The sequence below is a fragment of the Rattus norvegicus genome, chromosome X (genome assembly GCF_021556685.1).
Source record: "Rattus norvegicus strain SHRSP/BbbUtx chromosome X, alternate assembly SHRSP_T2T, whole genome shotgun sequence".
NCBI lineage: Eukaryota > Metazoa > Chordata > Mammalia > Rodentia > Muridae > Rattus > Rattus norvegicus.
Genome location: NC_141554.1, coordinates 108,422,701 through 108,438,191, shown reverse-complemented (window position 1 = coordinate 108,438,191; position 15,491 = coordinate 108,422,701).

The window sequence follows — 15,491 nt, the reverse complement described above, 5'->3', positions numbered from 1 at the left end:
TCCATTTGGTTCCTGACTTCTCTTAGTCTGTCTAAATCTCTGTTAAATTTCTGTTTCCATGACCTGTCCATTGATGAGAATGGGGTGTTGAAATCTCCTACTCTTATTCTGTGAGGAGCAAAGTGTGTTTTGAGCTTTAGTAAGGTTTCTTTTACGTATGTAGGTGCCCTTGTATTTGGAGCATAGATATTTAGTATTGAGAGTTCATCTTGGTGGATTTTTCCTTTGATGAATATGAAGTGTCCTTCCTTTTCTTTTTTGATGACTTTTAGTTGAAAATTGATTTTATTTGATATTAGAATGGCTACTCCAGCTTGCTTCTTCTGACCATTTTCTGATAATGTTGTTTTCCCGCCTTGTACTCTGAGGTAGTGTCTGTCTTTGTCTCTGAGGTGTGTTTCCTGTATGCAGCAGAATGCAGGGTCCTCACTGCCTATCCAGTTTGTTAATCTATGTCTTTTATTGGGGAGTTGAGACCATTGATGTTGAGAGATATTAAGGAATAGTGATTATTGCTTCCTGTTATATTCATATTTGGATGTGAGGTTATGTTTGTGTGCTTTATTTCAGTTCATTTTTACTGCTATAGGTATATGTATCACTCAGGGTTCTCAAGAGTAACAGGACAAACAGAGTTAATTTGTATGCATACATACATGGATATATATATTTATACATACATGCATATATATATTCATACATACATACATACATACACACATACATACATACATAGACTAATTTATTGGAATGCCTTACAGGTTGCAGAAGAACTAATCCAGCAATGACAGTATGAATGGGAAGTCTAAGCGTCTATTAGTTGCTAGTCATACAAGGCTGGCTGTTTCATCTGGTCTTCTGTATAAGCTGGAATCCTGAAGAAGTGTGCTCCAATAAAAACACTGGCAAAGGAATCACAAGCGGGCTATAATCATAATAGTAACGGTAATAATAATAATAGATATAACCATAAACATTTCGTTGTTGCACTGTCATTGTAGAGGATTCCAGCAGAAGGTTTGGCCAAGACTACAGGTGTGCATCAGGATTGGGGTTAAAGGCAGGTGTGGATCTGGATTAAGTTTGTGTGTCCTCTTACCTCAAGATCTAGATAAAACCTTGTGTCTTCCAGCGTCAGGATCTGGGTCACCAATGTGCCCTTTATTTCTTGATTGCAGTTCTATTCAAATTCATAATGGAGAGCAATCATCACAGTGTTTCTAAAGTAAAATACTCTAACTACCCCAGCTTTAGAGTCTAAAGTGTTTGATTATATCATCTTTATCAAATATCATAATTTTGATATTTAATGATTGCATTTTAACAGCCTAGTATGGAGTTGGCATGTGCGAATGTTCCAAATTCATCTGGAAAGTAAGTAGGTTGTCTTGTATCATGTTTAGTAAATCCGTAAAGCTTTATATAGTAAGATCTACCCTAGACTCTAAGTTTTGAAGACATTTTCACATAATACTATGAAATAATTTTCCAGGATTATTATGCATACAAAGCAGTGTGTTACAATCTCTAATTATTCCTGGTATTTTCCTTAACTCTTGTTTCAGTCGGGTGTGTTCAGTAAAGGTCACATTTTTTTTTATTAACTTGAGTATTTCTTATATACATTTCAAGTGTTATTCCCTTTCCCGGTTTCCAGGCAAACATACCCCTCCCCCCTCCCCTTCTTTATGGGTGTTCCCCTCCCCATCCTCCCCCCTTGTCGCCCTCCCCCCAACAATCTAGTTCACTGAGGGTTCAGGCTTAGCAGGACCCAGGGCTTCCCCTTACACTGGTGATCTTACTAGGCTATTCATTGCTACCTATGAGGTTGGAGCCCAGGGTCAGTCCATGTATGAGTCTTTAGGTAGTGGCTTAGTCCCTGGAAGCTCTGGTTGGTTGGCATTGTTGTTCATATGGGGTCTCGAGCCCCTTCAAGCTCTTCCAGTTCTTTCTCTGATTCCTTCAACGGGGATCCTATTCTCAATTAAGTAGTTTGCTGCTGGCATACGCCTCTGTGTTTGCTGTATTCTGGCTGTGTCTCTCGGGAGAGATCAACATCCGGCTCCTGTTGGCCTGCACTTCTTTGCTTCATCCATCTTGTGTAATTGGATGGCTGTATATGTATGGGCCACATGTGGGGCAGGCTCTGAATGGGTGTTCCTTCAGTCTCTGTTTTAATCTTTGCCTCTCAATTCCCTGCCAAGGATATTCTTGTTCACATTTTAAAGAAGGAGTGAAGCATTCACATTTTGATCATCCGTCTTGAGTTTCATTTGTTCTAGGCATCTAGGGTAATTCAAGCATTTGGGCTAATAGCCACTTATCAATGAGTGCATACCATGTGTGTTTTTCTGTGATTGGGTTAGCTCACTCAGGATGATATTTTCCAGTTCCGAACATTTGCCTACGAATTTCATAAAGTCATTGTTTTTGATAGCTGAGTAATATTCCATTGTGTTGATGTACCACATTTTCTGTATCCATTCCTCTGTTGAAGGGCATCTGGGTTCTTTCCAGCTTCTGGCTATTATAAATAAGGCTGTGATGAACATAGTGGAGCACGTGACTTTTTTATAGGTTGGGGCATCTTTTGGGTATATGCCCAAGAGAGGTATAGCTTGATCCTCAGGCAGTTCCATGTCCAATTTTCTGAGGAACCTCTAGACTGATTTCCAGAATGGTTGTACCAGTCTGCAATCCCACCAACAATGGAGGAGTGTTCCTCTTTCTCCACATCCTCGCCAGCATTTGCTGTCCCCTGAGTTTTTGATCTTAGCCAATCTCACTGGTGTGAGGTGAAATCTCAGAGTTGTTTGATTTGCATTTCCCTTATGACTAAGGATGTTGAACATTTCTTTAGGTGTTTCTCAGCCATTCGGCATTCCTCAGCTGTGAATTCTTTGTTTAGCTCTGAACTCCATTTTTTAATAGGGTCATTTGTCTCCTAAAGGTCACTTTTGTAATTCACTGTTTGCCTGGGTTCCTGGTGCTATGGAATGGCATGAGACTTCCTAAATTCCTGGCAAGGTGAGTGTGTGAACACTGAGCTTCATCACCAGGCAATAACATTAATAAACGAGTATTATTAATATGAATAGGTGTTATTCATGAACGGGGGGAAGTTGAGATGAACTAGGTAAATGTATGTGAAAAGCAATAATGATATGGTTTAAAAAGTGTCAAGGGGCTGGAGAGGTGGCTCAGCTAGGAAAAGCAGTTGCTGCTCTTGCACAGGACCACAGTTTGGTTACCGGTACCCACAGTGGGTGGCTCACAACTGTATGTAGTTCCACTTCCACAGTCACTGGATGGCCTCTTCTGAATGCTGAAGGCCCCAGGGACACTCATGTTCACAGACATGCACACAGACAAATCGCGCATGCCTATTTTCAAAAAGGTTCAATGATAAAAATATCTTACAATGAAAAATTCAAATCAGTATATATTTTAAGATATTGCTTATGTGGGTTATCACGTAGAATTTAACAGGCAATTACTTAAAGTGTACCCTCACTTTCCCACATGAATGCTTGTAATTAATTGAACATCATTACGTATCAAATTTCAGCACGCATGTACTTCTCCACTGCTTCCTCTCCTTACATAGGTGTGCCTCTGTATTACTGTTTAACCTTTTGTGAACCAGATCAGGGCGACAGATACAATGATAATTACATTAGGTCGTTGTGAGGAGAAAATGTGCAGCGTGAAGTGTACAATGAGTGAGCTTTGCGCGTGCGTCTCACACATGAACCAGCACCAAAAGAAGGTATGGACCCTCCTGCCACAAAAGATAAGGCATGGTGTGCACACTTCTAGCCCATCAGTCAGTTGTGAAGCCATGGAAAGTATGATGTCTGCAAATATGTGTGATGGAAAGTTTTACATGGTTTGTGAGATGCATCCCTGTATCCCCCTTTTTGGGAGACAGAAAAAGTATCAATTTCTGTCTCCCTTTGCTCTTATGTTGCACTCAATTCAAGAGGCCTCAGTTCCCAAATGTAGTCACTTCAGTGTGTGGTCCACAGGGATTCCTTTCCCTGTGTTGGTATCATCATTTGCTGAGGAAAGACAGTTACATTTCAATAGTTAGGGGCCTGGGATTTAGAGTCACGTGAAGTGCATTGAAAACTTTTTTTTTTTAATTTTTAAAATTTTTAAACTGAACTTCTTTTTTCACATGGATATATCTCTGTATTTTATCCAAATAAATTATATATAATATCTCCATTTCAACAACAAAAATAATCAATAATCCTGCTATTTGAATTCCTGAGCAATTAAAATAAAAATATCTAATACATATAACTAATTAACATGTGAAATTCCGTCATTTGATCTTTACTACTTAAAAAAACAAAGGGTGGGTATGTCTGTATGTATGAGAGTGCATGTGTGCTCATGAGAGAGTGTGTGTGCACAAGTGACTGTTGTACAAGTGTATTTGATTGTGTGTGAGTATGTATTTGTGTGGGTGTGTATGTTTGAATTTTTTTTAACTTGCGTATTTCTTATTTACATTTCGAGTGTTATTCCCTTTCCCGGTTTACTGACCAATATCCACCTAATTCCTCCCACTCCCCTTCTTTATGGGTGTTCCCATCCCCATCCTCCCCCCATTTCCGCCCTCCCCCCAACCATCACGTTCACTGGGGGTTCAGTCTTATCAGGACCAAGGGCTTCCCCTAACACTGATTCTTACTAGGATATTCAATGCTAACTATGAGGTCAGAGTCCAGGGTGAGTCCATGTATAGTCTTTAGGTAGTGGCTTAGTCCCTGGAAGCTCTGGTTGCTTGGCATTGTTGTTCATATGGGGTCTCGAGCCCCTTCAAGCTCTTCCAGTTCTTTCTCTGATTCCTTCAATGGGGGTCCTGTTCTCAGTTCAGTGGTTTGCTGCTGGCATTCGCCTCTGTATTTGTTGTATTCTTGCTGTGCCTCTCAGGAGAGATATACATCCGGCTCCTGTCTGCCTGCACTTCTTTGCTTCATCCATCTTGTCTAATTGGATGGCTATATATGTATGGGCCACATGTGGGGCAGGCTCTGAATGGGTGTTCCTTCAGTCTCTGTTTTAATCTTTGCCTCTCTATTCCCTGCCAAGGGTATTCTTCTTCCCCTTTTAAAGAAGGAGTTAAGCATTCACATTTTGATCATCCATCTTGAGTTTCATTTGTTCTAGGGATCTAGGGTAATTCAAGCAGTTGGGCTAATAACCACTTATCAATGAATGCATACCATGTGTGTTTCTCTGTGATTGGGTTAGCTCACTCAGGATGATATTTTCCAGTTCCAACCATTTGCCTACGAATTTCATAAAGTCATTGTTTTTGATAGCTGAGTAATATTCCATTGTGTAGATGTACCACATTTTCTGTATCCATTCCTCTGTTGAAGGGCATCTGGGTTCTTTCCAGCTTCTGGCTATTATAAATAAGGCTGTGATGAACATAGTGGAGCACGTGACTTTTTTATATGTTGGGGCATCTTTTGGGTATATGCCCAAGAGAGTATAGATGGATCCTCAGGTAGTTCAATGTCCAATTTTCTGAGGAACCTCCAGACTGATTTCCAGAATGGTTGTACCAGTCTGCAATCCCACCAACAATGGAGGAGTGTTGCTCTTTCTCCACATCCTCGCCAGCATTTGCTGTTACCTGAGTTTTTGAACTTAGCCATTCTCACAGGTGTAAGGTGAAATCTCAGGGTTGTTTTGATTTGCATTTCCGTTATGACTAAAGATGTTGAACATTTCTTTAGGTGTTTCTCAGCCATCCAGCATTCCTCAGCTGTGAATTCTTTGTTTAGCTCTGAACCCCATTTTTTTATTAACTTGAGTATTTCTTATATACATTTCGAGTGTTATTCCCTTTCCCAGTATCCAGGCAAACATCCCCCTCCCCCCTCCCCTTCCTTATGGGTGTTCCCCTCCCAACCCCCCCCCCATTGCTGCCCTCCCCCCACCAGTCTAGTTCACTGGGGGTTCAGTCTTAGCAGGACCCAGGGCTTCCCCTTCCACTGGTGCTCTTACTAGGATATTCATTAATAGGGTTATTTGTCTCCCTGCGGTCTACTTCTTGAGTTCTTTGTATATTTTGGATATATGGCCTCTATCTGTGGTAGGATTAATAAAGATCTTTTCCCAATCTGTTGGTTGCCGTTTTGTCCTAACCACAGTGTCCTTTGCCTTACAGAAGCTTTGCAGTTTTATGAGATCACATTTGTCGATTCTTGATCTTAGAGCATAAGCCATTGGTGTTTTGTTTAGGAATTTTTTTCCAGTGCCCATGTGTTCCAGATGCTGCCCTAGTTTTTCTTCTATTAGTTTGAGTGTAACTGGTTTGATGTGGAGGTCCTTGATCCACTTGGACTTAAGCTTTGTACAGGGTGATAAGCATGGATCGATCTGCATTCTTCTACATGTTGACCTCCAGTTGAACCAGCACAATTTGCTGAAAATGCTATCTATTTTCCATTTGATGGTTTTGGCTCCTTTGTCAAAAATCAAGTGCCCATAGGTGTGTGGGGTCATTTCTGGGTCTTCAGTTCTGGTCCATTGGTCTATTTGTCTGTCTCTGTACCAATACCATGCAGTTTTTTATCACTATTGCTCTGTAATACTACTTGAGTTCAGCGATAGTGATTCCGCATGAAGTCCTTTTATTGTTGTGGATAGTTTAGCTATCCTGTGTTTTTTGTTATTCCAGATGAATTTGCAAATTGTTCTGTCTAACTCTTTGAAGAAATGGATTGGCATTTTGATGGGGATTGCATTTAATCTGTAGATCGCTTTTGGTAAAATGGCCATTTTTACTATATTAATCCTGCCAATCCATGAGCATGGGAGATCTTTCCATCTTCTGAGGTCTTCAATTTCTTTCTTCAGAATCTTGAAGTTCTTATTGTACAGATATTTTACTTGCTTGGTTAAAGTCACACCGAGGTACTTTATTTTATTTGCGTCTATTATGAAGAGTGTCGTTTCCCTAATTTCTTTCTCTGCTTGTTTCTCTTTTGTGTAGATGAAGGCTACTGATTTATTTGAGTTCATTTTATACCCAGCCACTTGGCTGAAGTTGTCTATCAGCTTCAGTAGTTCTCTGGTGGAACTTTTGGGATCACTTAAATATACTGTCATATCATCTGCAAAAAGTGATATTTTGACCTCTTCTTTTCCGATCTGTATACCCTTGACCTCTTTGTTGTTTGATTGCTTTGGTTAGAACTTCAAGAACTATATTGAATAAGTAGGGAGAGAGTGGGCAGCCTTGTCTAGTCCCTGATTTTAGTGGGATTGCTTCAAGTTTCTCTCCATTTAGTTTAATGTTAGCAACTGGTTTCCTGTATATTGCTTTTACTATGTTTAGGTATGGGCCTTGAATTCCTATTCTTTCCAGGACTTTTATCATGAAGGGGTGTTGAATTTTGCCAAATGCTTTCTCAGCATCTAATGAAATGATCATGTGGTTTTGTTCTTTCAGTTTGTTTATATAATGGATCACGTTGATGGTTTTCCGTATATTAAACCATCCCTGCATGCCTGGGATGAAGCCTACTTGATCATGGTGGATGATTGTTTTGATGTGCTCTTCGATTCCGTTTACCAGAATTTTATTGAGTATTTTTGCATCGATATTCATAAGGGAAATTGGTCTGAAGTTCTCTTTCTTTGTTGGGTCTTTGTGTGGTTTAGGTATAAGAGTAATTGTGGCTTCGTAGAAGGATTTCGGTAGTGCTCCATCGGTTTCAATTTTGTGGAATAGTTTGGATAGTATTGGTATGAGGTCTTCAACGAAGGTCTGATAGAATTCTGCACTAAACCCGTCTGGACCTGGGCTCTTTTTGGTTGGGAGACCTTTAATGACTGCTTCCATTTCCTTAGGAGTTATGGGGTTGTTTAAATTGTTTATCTGTTCCTGATTTAACTTCGGTACCTGTTATCTATCTAGGAAATTGTCGATTTCCTGCAGATTTTCAATTTTTGTTGAATATAGGCTTCTATACTAAGATCTGATGATTTTTTTTGAATTTCCTCTGAATCTCTAGTTATGTCTCCCTTTTCATTTCTGATTTTGTTAATTTGGAGGCACTCTCTGTGTCCTCTCATTAGTCTGGCTAAGGGTTTATCTATCTTGTTGATTTTCTCAAAGAACAAACTTTTGGTTCTGTTGATTCTTTCTATGGTCCTTTTTTTTCTACTTGGTTGATTTCAGCTCTGAGTTTGATTATTTCCTGCCTTCTACTCCTCCTGGGTGTATTTGCTTCTTTTTGTTCTAGAGCATTTAGGAGTGCCTTCAATCTGGTGACATATGCTCTTTCTGTTTCTTTCTGTAGGCACTCAGCGCTATGAGCTTTCCTCTTACCACAGCTTTCATTGTGTCCCATAAATTTAGGTATGTTTTACCTTCATTTTCATTAAATTCTAAAAAGTCTAATTTCTTTCTTTATTTCTTCCTTGACCAGGATATCGTTGAGTAGAGCATTGTTCAACTTCCACGTATATGTGGGCGTTCTTCCCTTATTATTATTGAAGTCCAGCTTTAGGCCGTGGTGGTCTTCTAGCACACATGGAATTATTTCTATCTTTCTGTACCTGTGGAGGCATGTTTTTTGACCAATTATATGGTCAATTTTGGAGAAATTACCATGAGGGTTGAGAAGAAGGTATATCCTTTTGCTTTAGGATAGAATGTTCTATAAATATCTGTTAAGTCCATTTGGCTCATGACTTCTCTTAGTCTGTCTACGTCTCTGTTTAATTTCTGATTCCATGATCTGTCCATTGATGAGAGTGGGGTGTTGAAATCTCCTACTATTATTGTGTGAGGTGCAATGTGTGTTTTGAGCTTTAGTATGGTTTCTTTTACGTATGTTGGTGCCCTTGTATTTGGGGTATAGATATTTAGGATTGAGAGTTCATCTTGGTGGATTTGTCCTTTGATGAATATGAAGTGTCCTTCCTTATGTTTTTGATGACTTTTACTTGAAAAATGATTTTATTGATATTAGAATGGCTACTCCAGCTTGCTTCTTCTGACCATTTGCTTGGAAAGTTGTTTTCCAGCCTTTCACTCTGAGGTAGTGTCTGTCTTTGTCTCTGAGGTGTGTTTCCTGTAAGCAGCAGAATGCAGGGTCCTCGTTGCGTATCCAGTTTGTTAATCTATGTCTTTTTTTTTTAAAGATTTATTTATTTACATATGTGACTGCAGGCCAGAAGAGGGCACCAGATCTCATTACAGATGGTTGTGAGCCACCATGTGGTTGCTGGGAATTGAACTCAGGACCTCTGTAAGAGCAGTCAGTGCTCTTAACCTCTGAACCATCTCTCCAGCCCAATCTATGTCTTTCTATTAGGAGTTGAGTCCATTGATGTTGAGAGATATTAATGAATAATGATTATTGCTTCCTGTTATATTCATATTTGGATATGAGGTTATGTTTGTCTGCTTTTCTTCTCTTTGTTTTGTTGCCAAGACGATTCGTTTCTTGCTTCTTCTAGGGTGTAGCTTGCCTCCTTATGTTGGGCTTTACCATTTATTTTTCTTTGTAGTGCTGGATTTGTAGAAAGATATTGTGCAAATTTGGTTTTGTCATGGAATATCTTGTTTTCTCCATCTATGTGAATTTAGAGTTTTGCAGGACACGGTAACCTGGGCTGGCAGTTGTGTTCTCTTAGGGTCTGTATGACATCTGTCCAGGATCTTCTGGCTTTCATAGGTTCTGGCGAAAATTCTGCTGTGATTCTGATAGGTCTGCCTTTATATGTTACTTGACCTTTTTCCCTTATTGCTATTAAGATTCTTTCTTTATTTTGTGCATTTGGTGTTTTGACTGTTATGTGATGGGAGGAGTTTCTTTTCTGGTCCAATCTATTTGGAGTTCTGTAGACTTCTTGCCTGCTTATGGGTATCTCTTCCTTTAGGTTAGGGAAGTTTTCTTCTATGATTTTGTTGAAGATATTTACTGGTCCTTTGAGCTGGAAGTCTTCACTCTCTTCCATACCTATTATCCTTAGGTTTGATCTCCTCATTGAGTCCTGGATTTCCTGTATGTTTTAGACCAGTAGCTTTTTCCGCTTTTCATTATCTTTGGCAGTTGAGTCGATGATTTCTATGGAATTTTCTGCTCCTGAGATTCTCTCTTCTATCTCTTGTATTCTGTTGGTGAAGCTTGTATCTATGGCTCCTTGTCTTTTCTTTTGGTTTTCTATATCTAGGGTTGTTTCCATGTGTTCTTTCTTGATTGCTTTTATTTCCATTTTTAATTCTTTCAACTGTTTGATTGTGTTTTCCTGGAATTCTATCAGGGATTTTTGTGATTCCTCTCTCTAGGCTTCTACTTGTTTATTTATGTTTTCCTGTGTTTCTCTAAGGAAGTTCTTCACGTCTTTCTTGAAGTCCTCCAGCATCATGATCAAATATGATTTTGAAAGTAGATCTTGCTTTTTTGGAGTGTTTGGATATTCAGTGTTTGCTTTGGTGGGAGAATTGGGCTCTGATGATGCCAAGTAGTCTTGGTTTCTGTTGCTTGGATTCCTGCGTTTGCCTCTCGCCATCAGATTTTCTCTAGTGTTACTTTGTTCTTCTATTTCTGACAGTGGGTAGAGTGTCTTATAAGCCTGTGTGTCAGGGGTGCTGTAGACCTGTTTTCCTGTTTTCTTTCAGCCAGTTATGGGAACAGAGTGTTCTGCTTTCGGGCGTGTAGTTTTTCCTATCTACAGGTCTTCAGCTGTTCCTGTGGGCCTGTGTCCTGAGCTCACTAGGCAGGTTGCTCAGAGTAGGAACGTTTGTCTTACCTGTGGTCCCGAGGCTCAAGTTTGCTCGTGGGGTGTTTCTTATGAGCTCTCCGTGGGGGCAGCAACCAGGAAGATCTGCACCGCCCTTTCTGGGAGCATCGGTGCACCAGGGTTCCAGATGGCGTTTGGTGTTTTCCTCTGGAGTCAGAGATGTGTACAGAGTGTAGTCTCTTCTGGTTTCCCAGGCACGTCTACCTCTCTGAAGGTTTAGCTCTCCCTCCCACTGGATTTGGGTGCAGAGAACTGTTTATCTGGTCGTTCCCTTCAGGTTCCAGCGGTGTCTCAGATGCAGCAGACCTGCTGCTCCTGGGCCCTCCTCTATGGGAACCCAGAGGCAGTATATAGTTTCCTCTTGGGCCAGGGATGTGGGCAGGGGTGGGCAGTGTTGGTGGTCTCTTCCGATCTTCAGTCTCAGGAGTGCCCACCTGTCCAGGCGGTGAGGTCTCACTCCCACGGGGTTTGAGAGCAGCGTGCTGCTGCGGGAAGGGATCTTCGGGTTTGGGATTCCCGCTAAAAACCGGAAGTGTCTGGTCCTAGAGGAATTTTGCCTCTGTGTGTCCTGAGTTCACCAGGCAGTCTCTTGGAGCAGGAAGGTTTGTCTTACCTGTGGTCCCGAGGTTCAAGTTCCCTCGTGGGGTGTTGCTTACGAGCTCTCCACGGCAGCAGCAACCAGGAAGATCATTGAAAATTTCTCTGAAGTTGTACTTTAAAAAAAAAAGAAAACTTTTGACATTTAGTTCCCACATGCATGATCTCTACTAAAAGTTTATTCCCCAGATATATTAAATGTGTGTGTGTGTGTGAGTGTGTGTGTGTTGTTTTTTCTTTTTTGTGTGTGTGTGTGTGTCATTCCTTACACTAAATATATCGGCAAGAACATTAAAAAGGGACAAAATTATGGAATTACAGATTTTAAAAAAATGGCTGACTAATCCATTAGAAATTAATTTTGAATTTCCTTGTCCTTCACAAGGTCTAAATTAATACAGCTCATTCAAACATCAGAATTAAATCACATATAAGGTGTTCGTCATTAGCTATTAGAAATATAAAATTAGAACAGAGTAAACATGTATATTGATGCTTATGTATAACATGGTGCATACGCCGTTGAAGGCCCCTTAGGGTTTGCTGTTGTGGTAAATAATTTTTTAAAAATAGAGAGTTCATAAACCCACACTATGGACTGCAGGGGAGGGCCACATGGCATCTGTAAGGTATTTTCATCTTAATCAGCAGAACACCTCAATCAGACTAGCTGAGTTTGCAATATCAGCAGAAGCCGCCCTCTTGTGACTGTCTGCTGTGAACTCTGTTCACAGTCCCAGCATCTGCCCCCTGTGGTTATAGTGACAATTCCCAGTATCCCAGTAAAATCAAAACTCGATAAGCTTGTAATTTGTCAATCAGATTCACATGAGTAAATTCTCACCCCGCAAATCCTCCACACAAGAAATAGTTAACCAATTAACATCGATATACACTGCCCACCTATAGGACAAATGTCCTATAAAAACCCATCATAACTACCTGTGGCCCTTTAAGGTCACACAGATCTAGGTTGTCCTCTGCATCCATCTTGGTTCATCTTCTCCACTCTCCTCTCTGTCGTTCCTCCCTCCAAAACTCTGTGCCCGCCTTACTTTGTCACTGCCCAATCACAGGCCTTGCCTTATCTGGTGCCTTCCTTCACCTGCATGTAGACAACAATCCACATCTCACCCTTTCTGTCTAATTAAAAAGAGAACTTCCTCTCAAATATAAATTGAACACAGCTATCGCCATTCTGTAATTAAAAGTATAAGATACACTGAACACCCAGTCCATCATCCTTGTCAATTAAATAATGCATTCCCTTATCAATCTTAGCTTAAGAAAGCCTCTTCATGTCCCATATTCTTTCTTCCATCTCTTCCATAAGACTCTTTGAGCTTCTCTTGTATTTATTAAAAGGGGTTATTTATGTCCCTCTTAAAGTCCTCTATCATCATGAGATATGATTTTAAATCAGACTCTTGCTTTTCTGGTGTGTTGGGTTATCCAGGGCTTGCTGTGGTGGAAGAACTGGGTTCTAACAATGCCATGTAGGCTTGGTTTCTGTTACTTATGATCTTGTGCTCACCGCTCGCCATCTGACTATCTCTGGTGTTATTCGGAATTGCTGTTTCTGACTGGAGCTTGTCTCTGATGTGAGCCTGTGAGCCTGTGATCTTAGATGTGTCAGCACTTGTGAGACACCAGCTCTCTCTGGGTGGGATTGAGTTGTGCATAGTAATGAGATAGGGTCAGCTCCTGGACACAGATGGAAACCAGAAAGATCCTGTCCCTGGCTGCCCTGTCTTTCCTGTGTCCTAGTCCTAAAAGAACATACATGGTATGTACTCACTGATAAGTGTACATTAGGAAAAAAGCTCAGAATACCTACGATATAACTTGGAGACCATATGAAGCTCAAGAAGACGGAAGACCAAAGTGTGGATGCTTCAGTCGTACTTAGAAAGGGGAACAAAATATTGATGGGAGGGACACTGTGGGAGGGACTTGGGAAGAAAGCAGGAGGGGCGAGGAAAAAAGGGGTAGGATCAGGTTAGAAAGGAGACTGGAGAGATATATAGAGGATTAGGAAATTGAACAGAAATTTGTAGAAATGGAGGACAGGGGATCTGGGGACAGCCACCATAAAGTCTCACATGGCAGGAGAGCAAGAGACTCCCAGGACCCAAAGGGGATGACATTAGGTGAAATACTAAACAAAGGGGAGAGAGAACCTGTAGAGACCATTGCCATAGGTTAGGCAAGGTTCCTGGTTGAGGGATGGGACCAAACACCCTTCTCAAAAATTTTAACCCAGAATTGCTCCTGTCTAAAGGAAATACAGGTACAAAGAGTGGAGCAGAGACTAAGGAAAGGCCAGTCCAGAGACGGCCCCACCTAAGAATCCATTCTCTATGCAGACACCAAACCCAGACAATATTGCTGATCCCAAAAAATGCTTTCTAATAACATCCTGATATGGATTTTTCTACAAAGATCTGTCAGAGCCTTACTGATACAGATGAGGATGCTTGTAGCCAACCATCAGACTGAGCACAGGGTCTCCAATGGAGGAGTTAGAGAAAGGACTGAAGGATATAAAGGGGTTTTCAATGGCCTAGGAAGAACAAAAATGTCAACCACCCAAACCCCAAAGCTCCAGGGACTAATCCGCCAAACAGTGTAGACATGGAATGACCCATGGCTCCAGCCACATATGTAACAGAGGATGGCCTTGTCTGGCATCAGTGAGAGGAGAGGCTGTTGGCCCTGAGGAGGCTTGATGCCCCAGCATAGTGGAATTCCAGGACAGTAAGAGGGAGTGGTTGGGGGAGCACCCTCATAGAAGGAAGAATGAGGCATAAGATAGGGGGTTTCCAGAGGTGAAACCTGTAAGGGAAATAATATTTGAAATTTAAATAAATAAAATAACCAATAAAAATTTAAAAAGTATTGGGTAAAATCTGTATTCCTGTTAGCCTGGAATACACGTTATATACAGTATACTACAGCAGCAGAAAGAAGAGATACCCTGCCTCTAAAGAACGTTGGAGGAGAGAACGTAATATCATTTTCTGACCTACACACTTGTACTAGAGCATTTGCATGCATGTACTCATGCTAGCACACACTCACACAAGCACACACTCACTCAGGCACACACGCCCATGTGTGCACAAAAAATCAGTACAGCTATTACTGCACATCTGTACATTTAAATATGTGTCTGTGTGTTCGGGCGTGTGTGCTTGCACGCGTGTGGGAAGTGTCTGTGAGATGAAGAGAGATGAGGCAAGGGCACAGCCTCCATTTGACTGAATGTAGACAGGCTTCGCCATCCCTGTACCTCGTGTGCTTCCACTGTCTCTTCCTTGTGCACGCCTTCTTATTACTCTGTCTCCTACGGTAACATGAGAGAAATCTGTGGACTCGCCATCCACACCAGCTCCAGACCATAACAAGAGTCACGTGGAATCAGTCCTGACAGCATGTTACCAGAGCGATTGGGACATGATAGGTAAGTCAGTTCCTTCTCTCTTCCCTTCCTTCTGTGGAGCTGTGGTGCCATGGGATGAAGCATCTTGTGATATCAGACACATTACTGTTCGGTATTTCCTATGTGAGACAGTGACTTTATCACACAGATAAAGGATGGATGTGCTGTAAAGGATCAATGTGAATCAACTTATATAGGGATGTGTGGCAGGATGTGTGGCACACACACACACACACACACACACTTGATAGAGGATGTTCGTTTATACATCTTCTATACACACTGAATGTGTAGATTGTGGTCACTTCCATGGAGCAAATTAATTGCATGGAAACGTGGGCTTGGCCCTAGGAGCTCTGTGTGTGCATGCATGTGTGCGTTCCTATTTAGACTCTTAGAAGTTTCTGTCGCTCCCTCATGTCTATTCTTTATATTCAGCTCAGACCAGGATTGGGTTCCAATCTCAGATTCCCATCCTGTGTTCTCCCCCTCCATCTGGCCAGACACGCACAGATGCAGTTCCCATTACAGCCACGGGGTGGAAGCAAATCTATATTCTTAAATATTCGTGACAAGTCTGATGTTTTACAGAGTAGCAAATATCCCCCAGTGAATGGACTTCTCCTGCCTTTGTGAGTTTAACAGGTGTCCTAGTAAAGTTCCCTTT